This window comes from Mercenaria mercenaria, chromosome 1 (assembly GCF_021730395.1).
Source record: "Mercenaria mercenaria strain notata chromosome 1, MADL_Memer_1, whole genome shotgun sequence".
NCBI classification, from domain to species: domain Eukaryota; kingdom Metazoa; phylum Mollusca; class Bivalvia; order Venerida; family Veneridae; genus Mercenaria; species Mercenaria mercenaria.
Window position 1 is genome coordinate 64,910,198 of NC_069361.1, and position 20,157 is coordinate 64,930,354.

The following is a 20,157-nucleotide window of genomic DNA, read 5'->3' on the forward strand; positions in this document are numbered from 1 at the left end:
TTGAAGCACATGACGTCACATAACATCGACATATTTCGCGTACAATCCGACGTCAACGTTATTCATCATTCATATTCATAGACAAATTTCTGCAGGATATACCAGACGCTCAAATGTTCGAAAATCGTATTTGTAATAATAATAAGAATGCCGATAATTAAAATTAGTATTAGAAAACCGTTTAGACAGTGAAATTAGAACAAAATATCAATTTCGGAAGCTAGCTGACTGACTACTTTAAAAATAGATGCTTAATACATATGACTTTTTAGGCAGGTTCAACTGTAATCACATACTATTTATACAGAAACCTGTATTATTTTGCTGATATGAAATGACGCATTTAAGAAGGGACAGTGGCGATACATGCAAAAAAAACAACAACAACAAAAACAAAAACAATAAAATATATATATAAAAAAAAAACAATAAAAAATAACGAACTGGACTTCGCTTTACCGTTCTCTGAAGGTGATGCTTGATTGGCTAGTTCTCATAACAATATAAAATAGAGGAGAAGTATTAAGTTTTTGTGTTGTTTCATTTACCGAAGTGCAGTGTTTATGTCTTTTTCATATTCTATTGCCTCCATCAAGCGAAATCTAAAACGATGACCCCCATTTTTCTTTTAAGAATCAATAGCGATTGAAATATTGTATGCTTGTTCAAAATACCATCTGGCAGTTTCTTTTTGTTGTATATAAAATGTTACTTAAAAACCCTGTCAAGTGGGTCAGGTTGCGTTCTGCTGACAAAAAAAAACGACGTTAGTGGTCATGTTTGAAGATTTAAAGCAGCGAAATGGGAGAATAATAGACGACTGAACAAAATGCCAGTCCGTCGGAAATACCGTCGTGTGAAAATTTCTTAACATTCCGTTGAAAATCGGTAGGTGGCGCATTCTACCTTTAAAAGAAGGTACAAAATTATACTGTTATACTGGAGGATGATGGTTGACAAACGCCAATGCTAAAGAATAAATATTGTAACTGGTCAATTGGAAACATTTTTCATCAAAGTAATGATATATTTTATCATGATATCATCATGTCGAGATCAACACTGCAGTCATCATCATTATCATCATCATCATCATCATTATAATTATAATTGGTTTCATCTAATTGATCATAACCACTACCATTTTCATTATAATCATCCTTATCTTCAACTAATCCAAATTAGCAACATCATCTTATTCTGATGTAAACAAAACGGTATTAATGTAACTGAGCACTTTTTAAGAATAGTTTGTTTGATTATTTTTGTAATGGCAGAGTTAAGGCTCCGGGTTCGAAACCTCGCATGAGGTGTATAATTATTCAATTCAGGAAGTCATCAAGTTGGATTATGAAAGGTCGATTATTATACCCAGGTGCCCGCCCGTGCCCGGTACATTGTCCAAAATATTTCCTGTTGTCACTGAATGAATAGTGAAACGGCCTCTGACTACTAAAAATGTTAATATATATGGACTACAAAGGATTTTTTTTCTTGTTTTGTGTTTAACGTCGCACCGACACAATTATAGGTCATATGGCGACTTTCCAATTTTGATGGTGGATGAAGACCCCAGGTGCCCCTCCGTGCATAATTTCATCACGAGCGGGCACCTGAGTAGAACCACCGACCTTCTGTAAGCCAGCTGGATTGCTTCCTCACATGAAGAATTCAACGCCCCGAGTGAGGATAACTCACGTCGTTGAGGGGCAAGTGATTTGAAGTCAGCGACCTTAACCACTCGGCCGTGGAGGCCCCTAGGACTACAGAGTTTGATAAATGACAGAAATTATCTAACAAGAGGGCCAAGATGGCCCTAGGTTGCTCACCTGAGAAACACACCATAACAGTGTAAACATGTTGGAACTAGTGATTTCATGGAAACAAACTTTCTGGCCAATTTTCCTTAGGATTGGACCAAAAATGTGGTCTCTTGAGTTTAAACAAGCATTTTCTTTGATAGGACCTAGTGACCTAGTTTTTGAAACCAGATAAACCATATTCAAACTTGACCTATATTTCATCAAGGCAATCATTCTGACTAAACTTCATGAAGATCAATTGAAAAATACAGCCTCTATTGTATACACAATCTATTTTTTGATTTGTGCTAGTGATCTACTTTTTAACCCCAGATGACCAATATTCGAACTCGTCATAGATTTCATCAAGGCAATCATACTGACCAAATTTCATGAAGATCAATTGAAAAATACAGCCTCTATCGCATACACAAGGGTTTTCTTTGATTTGTGCTAGTGACCTACTTTTTAACCCCAGATGACCCGTATTCGAACTCTTCTTAGATTTCATCAAGGCAATCATACTGACAAAATTTCATGAAGATCAATTGAAAAATACAGTTTCTATCGCATACACAAGGTTTTTCTTTGATTTCACCTAGTGACCTAGTTTTGACCCCAAGATGACCCATATTCGAATTCGGCCTAGATTTTACCAAGGCAATCATTCTGACTAAATTTCATGAAGATCAATTGAAAAATACAGCCTCTATCGCATACACAAAGTTGTTTTTTTATTTGACCTAGTGACCTAGATTTTGACCCCAGATAACCCATTGTCGAACTTTGCCTAGACTTTATCAAGGTAATAATTCTGACTAAAATTTATGAAGATCAACTGAAAAATACAGCCTCTATCGTATTCACAAGGTTTTTCTTTGATTTGATTTAGTGACCTAGTTTTTAACCTAAGATGACCCATTGTCGAACTTGGCCTAGATTTCATCAAGGCAATTATTCTGTTAAAAATGTATGAAGATCAATTGAAAAATACAGCCTCTATCGCATACACAAGGTTTTTCTTTGATTTGACCTAGTAACCTAGTTTTTGATCCCAGATGACCCATTTTCAAACTTGACCTAGATTTGATTAAGGTTATCATTCTGACTAAATTTCATGAAGATCAGTTGAAAAATACAGCCTATATCGCATACACAAGCTAAATGTTGACATACAACAGACGCCGGACATCGAGCGATCACAATAGCTCACCGGAGCTAAAAATGCATGTTACATGTGTATGTTTTTATATCTTTCAGGTTATTTCTGCTGAAACTAATGTTAGCAGTCTTCAGTCAAAGAACAACATCCATCATACTTGATGTCCATACAGGGACAAACAACTCAGATCCAGAAGAGATCGGAACGCAGTCGAAGTATACTCCCTTTATTAAGTATACAGTACCGGTGTTCCATTAAGGCCATCGTTGTTTCTTCCCCAGCCCGGTAGATTGCAAAAACGCGACAGATTATGATCAATGGACATTGGACCTGTATTATGAGAATATGTGTAGTTTTATGTTTAATCAAAAGACCAATCACGTTTCTTCTTAACTATTTTAATTTTTAAGGAAACCTCTATTTTATTGTAAGGTTCTTGTAAGATATTACATCCCTGCTAGCAACAGTTACCCAGATGACAGATAACCAAACACAACACCTTTACATGAACAATCGTTATTTTATTTTCTACACGTACTATAAATAAATGCACAATTATTTCTTTGATATAAAGATTTGGTCGATGTGATATTATCCTCAGACACATTTTTAAATCGTATTTTATCACTGGGTACTCTTAATCAAAAGATTTTCATATACAAACAAAAAAAAAAAAAAATAAAAAAAAAAATAAAATAAAATAAATAAATAAACACAAAGAGAGTTCATTACAAAACATGTTCGAAAAATTTTAAAATCATTTTAAGATAATAATCAGCATCCTATTTGCGAAAAGAATCACATAAATTCTAAAATGATTCGACTTTTAATGTTATTTGTAAAAAATACGCTATTTCTCTGTTTAAAGTAGGAGAGATCTTATTCCAAGACCCATAATTTCATATATTGTTGTCAACCTTTCCCATAAGCGATGCGGTTTGTTGACGAAATTCCGTTAGATTTCGTGAAGCGTTTCGTATGGGGAAAATGTTCACTGTCCCCTGATAGCCTTCACAACACTGATTATTTTTGTTCACTGTACTGTGAGTTCTAATCACCCAGGTAATATTCATGGCACTTAGTACTAGTCACTGTGTAATTTTTATAGTCACTGTGCAATGTTTACGACACTGTGAGTACTAATCACCCAGGTAATTTTCATGGCACTGGGTACTCGTCACTGTGTAATTTTCATGGCATTGAATACTAGTCATTGTCCTCTATTTATACCCAATAACAATTGCTAATGCCCATAGCGGTCACAACACTGAGTATTTTTGTTCACTGCACTGCGTGTACTAATCAACCAGATAATTTTCATGGCACTGAGTACTAGTCACTGTGTAATTTCATGGCACTGAGTACTAGTCACTGTGTAATTTCATGGCACTGAGTACTAGTCACTTTGTAATTTTCATGCCACTGTGTAATTTTCATGATACTGTGAGTACTAATCACCCAGGTAATTTTCATTGAACTGAGTACTTGTCACTGTGTAATGTTCACGCACTGTGAGTACTAACCACCCACGTAATTTTCATAGCACTGTGAGCACTAATCACCTAGGTAATTTTCATGGCACTGAGTACTAGTGTTATGTTTTATGTCATTTTTCCCTGAGGCAAATCATTATTTACTGACATAGTTTTAAGACATCATGTAAATTTTAATTCAGAATATTCTATTGTGTTCTGTCACAATACCGATAAACAGTGTATGACAGTTATTTTTGGAAAAGATTGTCCTTTTTTTCCAGAATGCACTCAGTCACGTGACCTTCTATCGTCACGTGATGCAAATTAGTACACCATCGCTGATGAAAGCAGTGAGATACTGCCGAAATATACGGTAACAAAAGTTAGTTTTTCTTCTGTATTCATGGATTATTACTCTAAAATTAAAATTTTGTTATTGTAAATAGTTGCTAGTTTGTCTTTCTGTTACTTTTATATACTGTAACAACAAATTGTTACCCTCTAAGGTAACACTAGTCACTGTGTAATGTTCATGGCACTGTGAGTACTAATCACCCAGGTAATTTTCATGGCTCTGGTTACTAGTCACTCTGTATTTTTCATGGCACTGAGTACTAGTCACTGTGTAATTTTCATGGCACTTAGTACTAGTCACTGTGTTATTTTCATGGCACTGAGTACTAGTCACTGTTATTTTCATGTCACTGAGTAATTTTTCAATGGCTCTGAGTACTAGTCACTGTGTAATGTTCACGGCACTGTGAGTACTAATCATCCAAGATACAAGATACAAGAAGATACAAGATACAAGAAACTTTATTTAACGTCGGATACTATATATAACAAAAACATTAGCTTAAAGCTATTTCCCGACAAACATATGTAAAAATAATATAACTATTAAAAAAGGCTGTAAAAAAAAGTACATGGTTAAAGCATAGCATAAAAAAAAGATAAGCATATTATATTGGTACATGCAAGTAAAAATACAAGTCTATGGGCATAAAATAAGAAATTAGTAGTTGACAGTCGGGTGTGTGACAAGTGTGAGACAGAAAACCTAATTCCCCAAGTAAAGTACTTATCCCAACCTACCGAAAGAAAGATGTAGAGAGGGAAAAGGGGCCTGAGAGGGTCATACACAGTGCCACACCCGCCTCTGTCATCTACAAAGTTATCACAATAAAAACAGATTGGCATCATGCATGAAAGAGAGAGAAAAAAGATATATATAAAAAAATATATTAAGAATATACTAAATTATGACTTATATTACTATTTAAATGTAAGTACTTAGTTAAAATGAAAAACTATTGTTAAGATAATGAGTAAATGGATAGATGAAGTAGTGATAAAAAGTTTAAGATATGTTTCGCCTGGTTTTGCCAGCTGTATGGCCAGTCCACACGCGCTGAGACTCCACCAGGCGACACCACAAATAAGAATAAAAACCAAAAAAACATGGAAGCAGACAAACAAATTAAACTGATAAATGCAAAAAAAAAAAAAAAAAAAAAAAAAAAAAAAGTCTTTAGCTAAGGACGAAACTAAGAAGCACACAAATAAATAAATAAAGCAACACAACAAGCCAAACAGCAAAGAAAAGTATAAAAGCAACTATAAGCACATGGCACATTTACATTTGGGACCAGTCCAGGTGCGGATCAGCCTGACAAATTCCTTGTATTCCTGTGCAGTCCTTATATCATTTGGCAGACTGTTCCACACCCGAACGGCCTCAAACCTAAAAGAGTTCTTGCCATACCTGACTGTTTTTACTGTTGGTATTTCTAATGTGTTTTCATATCTGAAATTATAAGAAGAAGATTTTACATTTACTAAGGATCTAATATATTCTGGTGAGATGTTGTTTATCATTTTATAAGTTTCAATAGCAACTGTTCTTAATCTGCTTAGGTGAAGAGTAGTTAGTTTAACTTTGTTTAATAAGGTTTCATAAGATGATTCATAGTCATTATAAACAATTCTTAAGCCACGATACTGCAATTTTTCAAGCTTTTCAGTATTTGATTTACTACAGAAATGCCACACGAGCGGACAGTAGTTGAAGTTGGATCGGATGAAGGATTTAAAAATGACCAATCTTGTTTGAAAATTTAGGAATTTACTTAGCCGTTGTAATACATTTAACTGTTTTGCTGCTTTGCGACATATATTAGTGACCTGGCTGTCAAAATCAAGTAGGGAGTCTAGTGTAACACCTAGTAGTTTGACCTCATCTTCACACGTAATTTTCATGGCATTGGGTAGTAGTCACTGTATAATTTTCATGGCACTGAGTACTAGTCACTGTGTAATTTCCATTGCACTGTGAGTACTAACATTCCAGGTAATCTTCATGGCACTGAGTAGTAGTCACTGTGTAATTTTCACGGCACTGAGTTCTAATCACTGTGTATTATCATGGCACTGAGTACTAGTCACTGTGTAATATTTCAATGGCACTGAGTACTAGTCATTGTATAATGTTCATGGCAATGTGAGTACTAATCACCCAGGTAATTTTGATGGCACTGGGTGCTTGTCACTGTGTAATTTTGATGGCATTGAGTACTTGTCACTCTGTAGTTTTCATGGCACTTAGTTTTAGTCACTGTGTTATTTTCATGGCACTGAGTACTAGTCATTGTTATTTTCATTGCACTGAGTACTAGTCACAGTGTAATTTTTCAATGGCACTGAGTACTGGTCACTGTGTTATGTTCATGGCACTGTGAGTACTAATCACCAAGGTAATTTTCACGGTACTGGGAACTAGTCACTGTGTTTTTTCATAGCACTGAGTACTAGTCACTGTGTAATGTTCACGGCACTGTGAGTACTTATCACCCATGTATTTTTCATGGCTCTGGGTACTAGTCACTGTGTAATTTTCATGGCACTGAGTACTAGTCACTGTATTATTTTCATGGCACTAAGCACTATTCACTGTGTAATGTTCACGGCACTGTGAGTACAAATCACCCGCCAGTTTTCATGGCACTAGGTACTAGTGTTAGTACTTTTTATTCAATTTTTTGTAAATTGATATTTCATATGTAAGCTATATAATTCTATACTGTTTAACTGTGATTAACGCAATAGAAAGCTTTTCTACACATTCGAATGACTTGAAAATCGTTATGTTTAATACATTCTACCAAGTAAGCAGTTACTTCTTCTTTACAATTAGCAGATAAAAAGTGCGTTCGCAGTTGTGGCAATTCCGACATGTCCCTGTACTATAGTGTATTTCTTTACATTGACAAAAACTACTTGATTACCTTAATATGAAGAAGAAACACAGTTACTGACAATTCTGATGCTAAACTTTTGAAATGATTGTAAAATTCTTCCATTTGTATATCATCACCAGAACCTGTAGATTTATTTTGACGGAACAACTTCCAAAAATCTTTAGGTTTTTTATTTCTCATTTCATTCATAGCTGAGGCTTGTTTTCTATTAAAATTTCGTCTTACTTTCCTACAGTGATATTTATAATCCTTTTTTGTTAAATTCAACATTTCTCTATTTTCAATTTTTTGTAAGCATTAAATTGTGACACTGCGTTTTTATATAAAGCATATTTATGCTTACAATGCATTTTAAAGTCTTGTGTTCTTTTACCAAACAGCACTTTGAAGTATGGATATTTCAAAGCTATATTGTTTTGGAAGAGTAAACTAATAGCGTTGTTATATCTTCTGGTCCTTTTGGATCATGGAGTCCATTCATCATGTGTGTAATAGAGCTCCGCTTAACCCGGTGCTGGGGGTTGTATTCTTTGCTTCCAAAGGATCTTTTTTGCCGATTTTATTAACTATCACAATCTTTAAGTGCCGTGAGGCGGCTGTAAAAAGTCTCCCCGTACTTAGATTCAGTGTTGTTATATTTTCTGGACCTTTGGGATTATGGAGTCCATTCAACATATGTGTAATAGAGTTCCGCTTAAGCCGGTGCTAGAGGGCGTGAGATGTTTTGCACATTTTATTACCTCTCATGAACAGACTCAGTCAAACCGAGTCTACTATTATTCTTCTTGGTTGTATTCTTTGCGTCCAAAACTTCTTTTTTTTTACAGATTTTATTAACTATCACAACAGCAATCTTTAAGTGCCGTGTGGCGGCTGTAAAAAATCTCCCTGTACTTAGATTCAGTGTTGTTATATTTTCTGGACCTTTGGGTAATAGAGTTCCGCTTAAGCCGGTGCTAGGGGCGTGAGATATGTTGCATATTTCATTACCTCTCATGAACAGACTCAATCAAACCGAGCTATTATTCTTCTTGGTTGTATTCTTTGCGTCCAAAGGATCTTTTTTTACAGATTTTATTAACTATCACAACAGCAATCTTTAAGTGCCATGTGGCGGCTGTAAAAAGTCTCCCCGTACTTAGATTCAGTGTTGTTATATTTTCTGGTCCTTTGGGATCAAGGAGTCCATTCACCATGAGTGTAATAGAGTTCTTGGTTGCATTCTTTACTTCCAAAGGATCTTTTTACAGATTTTTTAGTCATAATTTGTTATATGTTTTCAGTAATAATGTAATGTGTCGCTTTCAGATCAACATTGATTAGAAAATAATTATATGCGTAAGTTCCATGCATTACCAACTTTTAAAAAAAAACATATACTCTAGAAGTTTTATGAACTTAGAAGTTTTATAAATTACACTGCTTAAAATCACAACTTTAAGAATTCATCAAGCAACAATTTTCAATGATTATCATGATTCAATGAAACTGAAAATTCAATATTTTGTATACTCTTTCAAATAAAGTTAGCAAATTCACAAATTTAAGTACTTTGTGGCACATTAAAAATACAGAATTACATAATTTTGATAAATACTCATGTGAGTGAATTATCTGAAAGGAAAATGTCGACAGTCTTAATAATTGAATTTTACGGATGTTGGTGATATACATAGAAGATCTGTCTTACTGAATTAACATAATCAAACGCGAGCCTCGTGACGAGCATTTTATCATTAAAGCGGCATGCCTCCAGATCGTTCAATAACAAATATATATGTATATATATATATTTTTAGATATCTTGAAATAAATGCTATATTTCTTAAGAAGGCTTTAAAACTTGGTTACTGACAAACTTTATGTTACGAACACACATTAGAATTTGCTGTTTTTACTGCTTTTTACGATGAAATCGAAAAGCGTTTGTCACGCTTTTACTCTATAAATATCTATATTTGGAAGTCATTCACTACTTCAGCTATATTTTTCAATTTTTTCAATTTCTTTATTTCACTCAGATCATGCAAGTAAACATGACAACATGAGGTAATAACACAATTATAAATGATATTCGAGGCTGAAGAAAACAATCATTACAGTGCATATATATAAATATAAATATTGCGGGAGAGCACGTAATACAACATATTTCTACAGAGAAAGCTAAGGAGAGAGGTTACAAATTACTTCAAGTAAAAAGTAAGTGACTTCATTTGAACTTTATGATAATTTCTTTAACAAATAAACAAAGTTTCTTATATTCTGAAACGTTTGCAGGATCCGTATTCATTAAAAAATCTAGGCTATGTATATTATGTTTCTTTACATACTTAGGGTGTAAATAGCGTTTCCGGCTAATAGCAAAAGAGGGACATTCAAATATGTAATGAAATTCATCGCCAATAGATTTTTGACAAGTTGTACAAATACGGTTGTTCAGTGAAATATTATTCCAGCTTCCAGTTTCTACTGGCAACTTGTTGTTTCTAGTTCTAAATTTGATAATATATTTCAAAAATTTAGATGGAGTTTTCACAAGATATTTTTCAAAACAAAACTGGTGCTTGAAAAGTCTATAGTACATACATTTACTTGATTGTTCTACAGTAGAATACCAGTCATTTAAAAATAAGTCTGACAGTTTCTGTTTTACTGATAATGTCAACCATTTATGGTTAGGGAATTCATGACTATTCCAAATATTGCACATTCCACATTGAAATAGGATATTCTGAACACATTTTAACCACTGAAATCGTAATCTTGACACTGTTTGACAATTCTTGAAATCGTTTAACAGAAAACGATACAATAAACATGGTAATTTATGATATCTTGGTATAACTAAATTAGACCAATACGAGATCACTCTGCATTTGATATCTATTGACAAAGGTTTAACACCGGTTTCACCATACACCATACAGTTAGGTGTGCTTGACTTTAAACCTAATATGTATTTTAAAAACTTAAGCTGAACTCTTTCTATGCATTCAATGTTTCCATATCCCCATATCTCACAGCCATATAGTAGTACAGGCTTTACAAGTTTGTTAAATAGATCTATCTGCATGTCAATAGGTAATTCTAACATTTTACTTTTCTTAATAAGGCTATACATAGCTTTAGATCCTTGTTTAGCAATAGATAATTTTGCTTTGTAAAAAGAGCCACTTCTGCTAAAAATAACCCCTAAATAAGTATATTCATCTACAATTTCTAACGATTCATTCCCATAGGTAAAATTATATGGCATGCGTCGACCATTTGAAAAAACAAGAACTTTAGTTTTTGTCGTATTAAGTATCAATTTCCATGTATCACAATATTCTTTGTAAATATTTAACGCTTCTTGTAAGTCAGTGGCTGTTTCAGCAACAATTACAGTATCGTCTGCATACAGTAAGAAAAAAAGTTTTACAAAATCTAAAGTAGCATCATCTGATTCATGCATGTTGCATGTGGTACCGGAAACATTGCTATTGTTGAAGTAGTCATATAAATCATTTAAGTACAGTGAGAATAATAAAGGTGATAGATTTTCACCTTGACGTACTCCAATATTACATACAAAAAAATCTGATTTATTTCCATTTGTACATACACATGATTTTGCATTTTCATATATATTTCTAACAATATTTATGAATTTGCCATTAATATTGTATGACAACAATTTTGACCATAGACCCGGCCTCCAAACTTTGTCAAAGGCACTTTTTAAGTCAACAAACGCACAGAACAATTTTTTTCTACTATTTCTAAGTAAGTCGATAAGTGTATTTAATACAAACATGCTATCAATTGTTGAGTACCCTTTTCTAAAACCTGCTTGGTATTCATTGATTATATCGTGATTCTCTGTAAATTTTTGCAAACGTACATTTAAAATAGCAGTAAATAGCTTTCCTAAACAGCTAAGTAGTGTTATAGGTCTATAGTTTGAAGGGTCATTTGCTTCCCCTTTATTTTTATAAACTGGGTTTATAACACCTATTGACCAATCTTTTGGGACACAACCTTTACTAAATACAATGTTAAAAAGCTTGACATATATATGATTGAATATGTGAAATGACTCTTTAATATGTTCGTTCACAATATCATCAACACCGCATGCTTTATTATTTTTAAGTGTTTTAACAGCATTTTCTATCTCTTCTAGTGTAAAATCTTTGTTCAGTTCTTCGCATATATTACAGCATCAGGATAACTATCACTAACGATTTCATAATCATTTCTATTTTCGGCATTATCATCATGATTTATAACTTTAAAGTATTCATATAGGTCCTGCAGGTCTGCACTACATTTATTACCTTTTTTCTATTAAGTATTTTCCAGTATTTTTTAGGATGAGACCTACCCAGCGCTATAGCGCTATTGGTTACTGCGACGAGAAAATGCCTTTATTGCGCGGCGGTCCGGGGTTCGATCCCGACGCGGTCATCATTTTTTCTAGATTTGGAACTTTTAAAATATTTTAGAAACAAAAATTCATATTCTACAGTAATGTTCATAACATGACCAAACTTCAGTTTGAAAGAAAGTTTACTTTTTAGCCGAATCTGGAGGCATGCTGCTTTAAATAAATAAGGCAAGTGTTTCTTTCTCGTCTTTATAAGTGAATCTTTGCTGTATAATTTCCAGCATGTCATTTGTATAGTAGTCGCAACTTCACCACGATGGTTGACCTTAGGCTGATTATTCATATCGATTATTTCATAATAGAAATCAAGGGTGCTTGGGGTAGCCGTGTATATTTATATGCAATTATTTGTATACAGTGCAGTATCAATGTATATATACTTACATTTTATCAGTTAAAACTTTCCAATACACTGATTTATACTTACACAAATTTATATTTCCTTTTTCTCTTGCAGCTCGTGTTTTATGTACACTCCGTTTCAATAATAGGTTGTGCCTCGTTTTGTATTATAATGCAAAGGTCAACCATCGGGGTAAAGTTGTGTCCACTATATATCGAAAAAACAAAACAACAACAACAACAACAAAAAACAACAGCCAAAAAAACAAAACAAAAAAAAAAAAAAAAAAAAAAACACGACAATTTGGAGAAATAGAACACAACCAAGAAAATAACAGCAGACTTGTTTTGACTGAGTCTGTTCAATGTATGTATCCCCCACACCTCCTAGCAACGGCTCTATCATACAAATATTAAGTGAACTTGTATGGCTAAAGTGTGTGTAAAGTGTAATATTCTAAACTTTAGCACATAGACGCTTATTAAAATAAAGAATGAAATCCTACATGTACCACCTCTCAAATCTAAGACTACTTACACAAGAAATACTATTTTCACATACACGTGCACCTTGTGGACTCTCTGGAATAGATATTGCACGGCTACTTTTGCACAGGCGTGATCGGAGCCGGACCCGGAAGCCGTCTCGCCCCTATACAAACGACAGTCGATGTAGAGCTTGTCCGTTACCAGAGAAGCTTCTTTCCCAGCCTTCCTTGCATCGAGCATGACCGGAATCAGTTTCAAAATCATAAGGCCTACTTAAATTTTGGCATCCATGTGCAATTTTTCCCTATCTGGAAAATATGCAAACTTTGCAACTATAGGCCTTACGCTCGCAGGCTTGTATTTTCCTATTCTGTGAGCCCGGTGAAGCCTAAGCTGCATTTGTATGTCCTAACTTCTTCTATAAAAGACAGCACCTTATTTACACAATCGGGAGTCCTTCTCTCCCATCTCTTCTTCAATTCCAAAGAATAACAGGTCTGTGATACCTGCTTTTAATTCCTGCTCTCTTTCACTTTGCTCTTTTTCTAGTTTTTTAAGTTTCAACATCACTGAATCGAGCTCTTTTTGTTTTTTACTTAAATCTTCAATACAACTGCTGTCATGGTTACGGCTGATCTCCATTTCCAAAATTTTGGTTTCCAGTCCGTTGACTCTTTGATCTAAACTGTCTAGACGACTTGTATTAACAAAACGCGATAACTGTGGCTTTTATCTACTAATACCGGATCAATCCATAACAATTAGATAGGGAATCAGGTTGACACATTTACATTATATAACAAATATGACAAATATCTTATGTCGTAAAACCGATGTAAGTAGCGACGTGGTCGTGATTTGTAACCTTACGATGCTGGTTCGAATACAGGACAAGCTACTTTTTTTTCCAGCATGTTTTTACCTGGAGAAGGAATACAGATAAAACAAATTGTATCGGGATTTTCTCGTACACTTATACGGAGTACTTATTGACATTTTTCAGAGGATCTCATATAAGAATAGACATTGAATCTGTCGTTGCAAAATGAATAAAGAAATTTAACTCTTAAAGAAAAATAATAAATACAAAAGACGACATAAAAAGACCTGCAAAAATAGAATAAGTAAAAAATCATTTGAAAAAGGAAGGGCTCGAACCTTCACCATACAAACATAAAAAGAATAGAGGTCCGACACTATTCAATAGACTACAAACCTATTATGGTTAACGCATCGTATCTAGAGTTAAAAATACTACAATATAAAAGTTAACACCACTTATCGGATAATACACCTGCTTTACCTGTTTTTGGATTTTACCAAGTACCGTTAAAAAAATTATCGCGATCCATTAATAATACCGCTATTTAATGGTTAATGTCATATACTCGTCTAGTCTGAGTTTTCCCACCTCGAGTCCCTCTATATTTCATAAATCGAAACTCTTTTAATGTTTTGATAATCATGGGATTAATTCTCTTTTGTGAACTTGCTAATTATCCAATATTGTGCAACTTTGATCTTTTATAAATAATCCTCGGTGTCATTCGCTTACTGGAACACATTATTGCTGCAGGCTATGCTGATATATATAAGATTTGAAATTGAAATTGCAACAGTGTGTTTTTTTTAAATCAAAATATCTTTAAAATCACGGTTATGATTCACATTAATTTAAATCAAATTATCTTTAAAATCACGGTTATGATTCACATTAAATTCATAACACTCCAATTACAACAAAATAATTTTCGATTTATCCAATTTTTAGAATTCTGAACTAAGTATAAATGTCAGAAAACTATCAATATTTGACAGCACTGAAAAATGCTGCCTTTGCAGCGCCTATCAATATATAATTCATGTTTTCAACTGAAATGGCTCATCCAAAGACCCGTAAAATAAAAGAAACTGATATTTACACCGCTTCAATAGATATCTAAGAACTGTTTTCCAGTATTCAGTCTCTAATACATTTGTTTGACAAATTTACTTTGTGTTATTGCACCGGCATTGAAGTGTACCGTAATGGAACTTAAGTGTTATTACTGTTCCATCTAGATTCTACAGGATTAAGCAATGCAAGTGTAACCGTTCTATCTGCTCAGACTTTAATTAGTGTCAACCCAAGCTGATCCTGTAGGATGCTCTTAAATAGCAACTCTCAAGTTCACGCAGCATGAACCTTTCCAGTCATGTTTCAAAGAGCAGATATTTCAACAGGGCGGTTACTACTCTAGGTTCGTACACTGGGTATATCAAGCTTACTCTAAAGTTATACCAACTAAAGACCAAGCTGAATAACGGTTTTCAAATTTATTTACAAAGCCCTTAACAAGTTAAAATGCTGGAATATAGCCATTCAATAAAATGTTACAACAAGTATAATAAGCTGGTACTGTAAGTCAATAATCCTAATTATGGAGAGCCAGAAGGGAACCCGCGGATTGCGACGGAAGCCGCCCGTAACCCGACTTTATATAAATCTCACTAAAGGATCATGACAGAATATGTTGGAGATGTAAAAAGGTATATAATAACAGGGATCCACTGGGTTTATGACAGAAAATGGCTATCGGGAACCCTATTTGTGACTAACAAACGTCAGAATTAGGTACAATAATTTCCTAAATTATTTGCTGAACCCTTGATGAAGGAAAGGAAGTGTATGCAGTATTCTGCGATATTTCCAAAGCCTTTGACCGGGTGTGGCATCGTGGACTTTTACAGAAACTGTCTTCACTGGGTGTAAAAGGTTCACTTATTCAGTGGATTTCTTCCTATCTGTCGTCCCGTAAACAACGTGTCGTCTATGCAAACGCATCTTGTAGTTGGTCTCAGATTAATGCTGGCGTTCCTCAAGGGTTCATACTCGGACCTCTTCTGTTTTGACCTATATCAACGACATTGTCTCTATTACCAACTCTAACATTCGTCTTTTTGCTGACGACACCAGTCTGTACATAGTAGTTGAAAATCCCAATCAGGCATCAACTGCTTTAAATTCAGATCTCCAAAGTATTCATTCTTGGTCTGAGTCCTGGTTAGTATCTTTCAATCCATCAAAGACTGAATCAATGGTCTTCTCACGCAAACACTCCAGACCACATCATCCAATGTTATCTATGAACAATGCAGCAATCAAAGAGGTATCTACTCATAAACATCTTGGACTAACTTTCTCAAACGACCTGAAGTGGTCAATCCATATTTCCATCATACTGAAAAAAGCATGGCAGAGGATTGGAATAATGAGGTCGCTGAAATTTGTGCTTAACCGCTCTAGCCTTGAACGAATGTATTTTTCATTCATTCGCCCTCTTCTTGAATACTCCGATGTTGTCTGGGACAACTGTAGTGAAGCTCTGAAAAATGATATTGAGGCAGTTCATAACGAAGCAGCTCATATAGTAACCGGTGCAACAAAATTATGCAATATCCAAAAGCTATTAAATGCTTTGAAGTGGGAGACCCTCGCAGAGCGGAGGAAAAAACATCGTCTCATCTTATTCTACAAAATGCTTTATGGTCTATCTCCATCTTACATGTCTGATCTCATTCCAGGTCGCGATCAAATTAACGATGAAGGGTACAATCTTAGAAACATAAGAAGTGTAAACTCCAGGACACAGTCTTACAATTCTTCATTTCTGCCCAAAACAATCCGTGACTGGAATGCATTATCACAATCGACAAAAGAAGCAGCTACCCTAACAGCTTTCAAATCAGCACTAAGCAAAAACTTATTGAAATCTTTTCCTCTGTTTAACTGCGGCTCACCTGTGGAAACACTGAAACTGTCGATCACTACCTGCTTCGTTGTCGTAAATATCAAACAATTCGTGAAAGGTTTTTCTCAAATACTCCATGTCCATTGTCAGTAAACAATCTTCTCAATGGCAACGATAGGCTTTTTTTCGAGCAGAATAAATCTCTAATCGTTGATGTTCAGCGTTACATTCTCGCAACAAAAAGGTTTACTACCTAATTCGGTGGGCCCTGCTCTGTCGATTTGCACTCCGGTACCGTGAGTATATATTTGGTTCAAGCAACACTCCTTTTTATTTTACAAAATTCAGATCACTAGCCATGATTCCTGACAATGTGGTATTTGATGATTTGTAGTTATTTCATATATGGAGAGGAATTTATATAAGTTTTAAATAACTTGTTTTCCGATCCATTAATTTCATGCATTTATTGTTGTATACCATGTATGTCAAACTTGCTGAAATAAAGTTTAAACCAATTTGCTAAGTATCTATGTAAACTTTCAATAACAATTAAACTGGTATAAAATTAGCATATTAACATATTTATAAACAAAAAATGGCTTGCTTATATCATAAATACAATTGTCTTTCATCTTAAAGATATATCAAATTGCTCTAAGAAATAATTTGAAATTTTAACAAACTGTAGATTTGCTGTGAAACAAGTGTAATTTAAATGTTCAGAATAAAAGGGAATTAATTCATGTGATTACTGAATTAAGTTAGAGTTACTAAACTTCTAATTAGCATATAGAAAAGTCAAAAGCGTTATATTCCTGCCCTCTATGTACAAAAAAGACAACATATGACGAAGGAATATATACTTTTTTTAGATAAAATTATGAGTGATGAACTATATATGCAGCAGAACAATAAACATGGTATCTATGTTTCATAATTATGCTAACATGTCCAACAATGCGGTAACAACATGAAATTTAGATTATTAAAATTGATTCATACCTTGTAACCAAACCCTAACTATCAATAAAGAGCCAAAGCTGACACAAGCTGCACGAGGTCATACTGGGCAGGTATAATTCTTTAATGTGGAGATTTTAGGGGTCAATCATCCCGATATCAAACTTAAAGGAAAAGGCAATGTTGTTTTTTTTTCTCATGATAATTCCGTCTGCTAGGGTTTCTTAAATCATTTAAAGAAGTGAAAGAATTTTTTAAAATCGGCTTAAAAATGAGAAAGTTATAAGCATTTAAATATTTAATACATATGGCAACCATTTTGTTTCCCTGGCAACAAAAACAAAATGGCGGATTTATTCAGTTTCTAGGTACATGTTTAAACTGTATTTACGTATTTCTGAAAATAATGTCTCTACTTTTTCCAGCTATAATGAAAGAAATTACCACGTTTTACATTTTACACTCAAGAAACATAAACATATGAAATTAATCTATTTAAAAAGTTATTTGCTAAATAAAGAATTCAGGAGTGTGTAAATGACGCCATACACTAAAATAGATGCCTCCACTGTCTGCCATTTTCTTAAATTTTAAACTGCCATATCTTTTTCAATAGTGGTCCGATTTTAAAAATTCTTTCAGCGTTATGAATGGCTTGAGGATGACTTTCATTTGAAATTAATTTACTGTCCGGCTTTCATTGCCCTTTAAATATCTGATAAAGAAGTCAAAGCCGACACCGAAGTACCAAAACCAATATGACCTAGCATCTGTTCAACATAAATCATTTACAATTAGTCAAAGCCGCAACCGATCAGCACTTCAATCATACTGTCCGGCATAGTTCCTAATGGAACCTGAGGAGTTTAAACAGTCAGCTAACTGAATATAAGACACATTCATCAAATAAGCAGCCCCAGCTGTTTCGACAGCGCCCAAACAATACGACCAAGCGAGTGTCTCAAAGGAACCTTAGCGGACATTTGACACAGTTTTATAAGTGGACCTCCTATTCCACCGAATATCACTCAGATGTCAACACATCTTGATATCCCATCATTAGATGTCGTCACATCTCTATACTGGTATCTCTCTACATCAAACTTCAACATGAAAGACATTGAAATCACATTAAAAGCTATTTAAAGTTGTAGATACCAATATATTTTACGTAATAAGCAAATGATAAAAAAGATAACTAACCTTACATCAAAGACAAGATGTGTAATTTTAACAAACTGTAGATTTGCTGTGAAACAAATGTAATTTAAATGTGAATTAATTCATGCGATTACAGAATTTAGTCTGAGTTATTAAACTTCTAATTAGCATATAGAAAAGTCAAAGTCACAATTAAGGTATACAGGCGCTACGTAGGAATCTGGCTCGAAAACAATGGTTCTCCTTTTTTGCTCTGTAGAGCTATTCTCCTTTCTTTCTTTGCAATGTTTTGCTGAAATCACAAACAGAGTTATCCTTGATATTTAGGAAGCATTTTCATAATGCAATGATAGCATGACAGAATTTATCATGGAAACTTAGGTCATACACCACTACTACCATTTGGGGAATATTTTAGCTGATTTGCAGTTTGTGTGTTTGGCTGAAAACATGACCCCCATTTTTCTTTTGATTTTGTTTCAGCTCTGACAATACTCTCCAAAAAATGTGATGGCATTTAGCATGGGTCTTGCTGTGTGCTGCAACCATTGAAATTTGCCAATTTTTTTTATAGAAAAAGGTCAGCTATTTCTTATTTTATTTATTTCGAATAGTATGAACATAACAACTGGTGTCGATAATATATTGATTATTTCAAATATCGTATATCCAAGGATTTTACAACCATATCATATGATCTTGATTACACATGTCCACATTGGCCATCCCTTGGTTAAAGTTTTCTGAAGAAGAAATTTTGCATAGATACGTCTCACAAGAAACAAACCGCCCCAAGTGGCAAACTTAAGTAGAAACACTCGAACAATAAAAGTAAAGCAAGTGTATTAATGCCATAGAAAATATGCACGTAGACTATAGCACGTTTAGAAAGTTTAGTATAAGATGATCAATCGAAGTAAACCTGCAATATTTGTCTCAAAAGAACTATCCAGCTTTTAACAGTGTTTAATGTTGAGAGGAAGACCCCGGGTGTCTCCTTCGTCATGAGCTGGTACCGGGATAAAGCCATGAATTGTTCATAAAGCCAGCTTGATGGCTTACTCTTATAAGAAATAATAGACACCTCTTGCGTGGTTTCGAACATACAAATATACGAGCGGATACAAACTAAAGACCATATCTCAAAGGAATTTGCATTTGAAACTATGAACAATTACCCAACAAATCTATTGTGCATACAAGTTTCTACGGCTACGGCCGAGAGTTCTACAAACATATGTATGTCCTACTCAATTTGGCCATGTCGGAAAATTTGTTTGCACAAAAACAGGACACATGTCTCACTCTGCTGTTCTTCAATATCAAATGACATGTGCTTTACT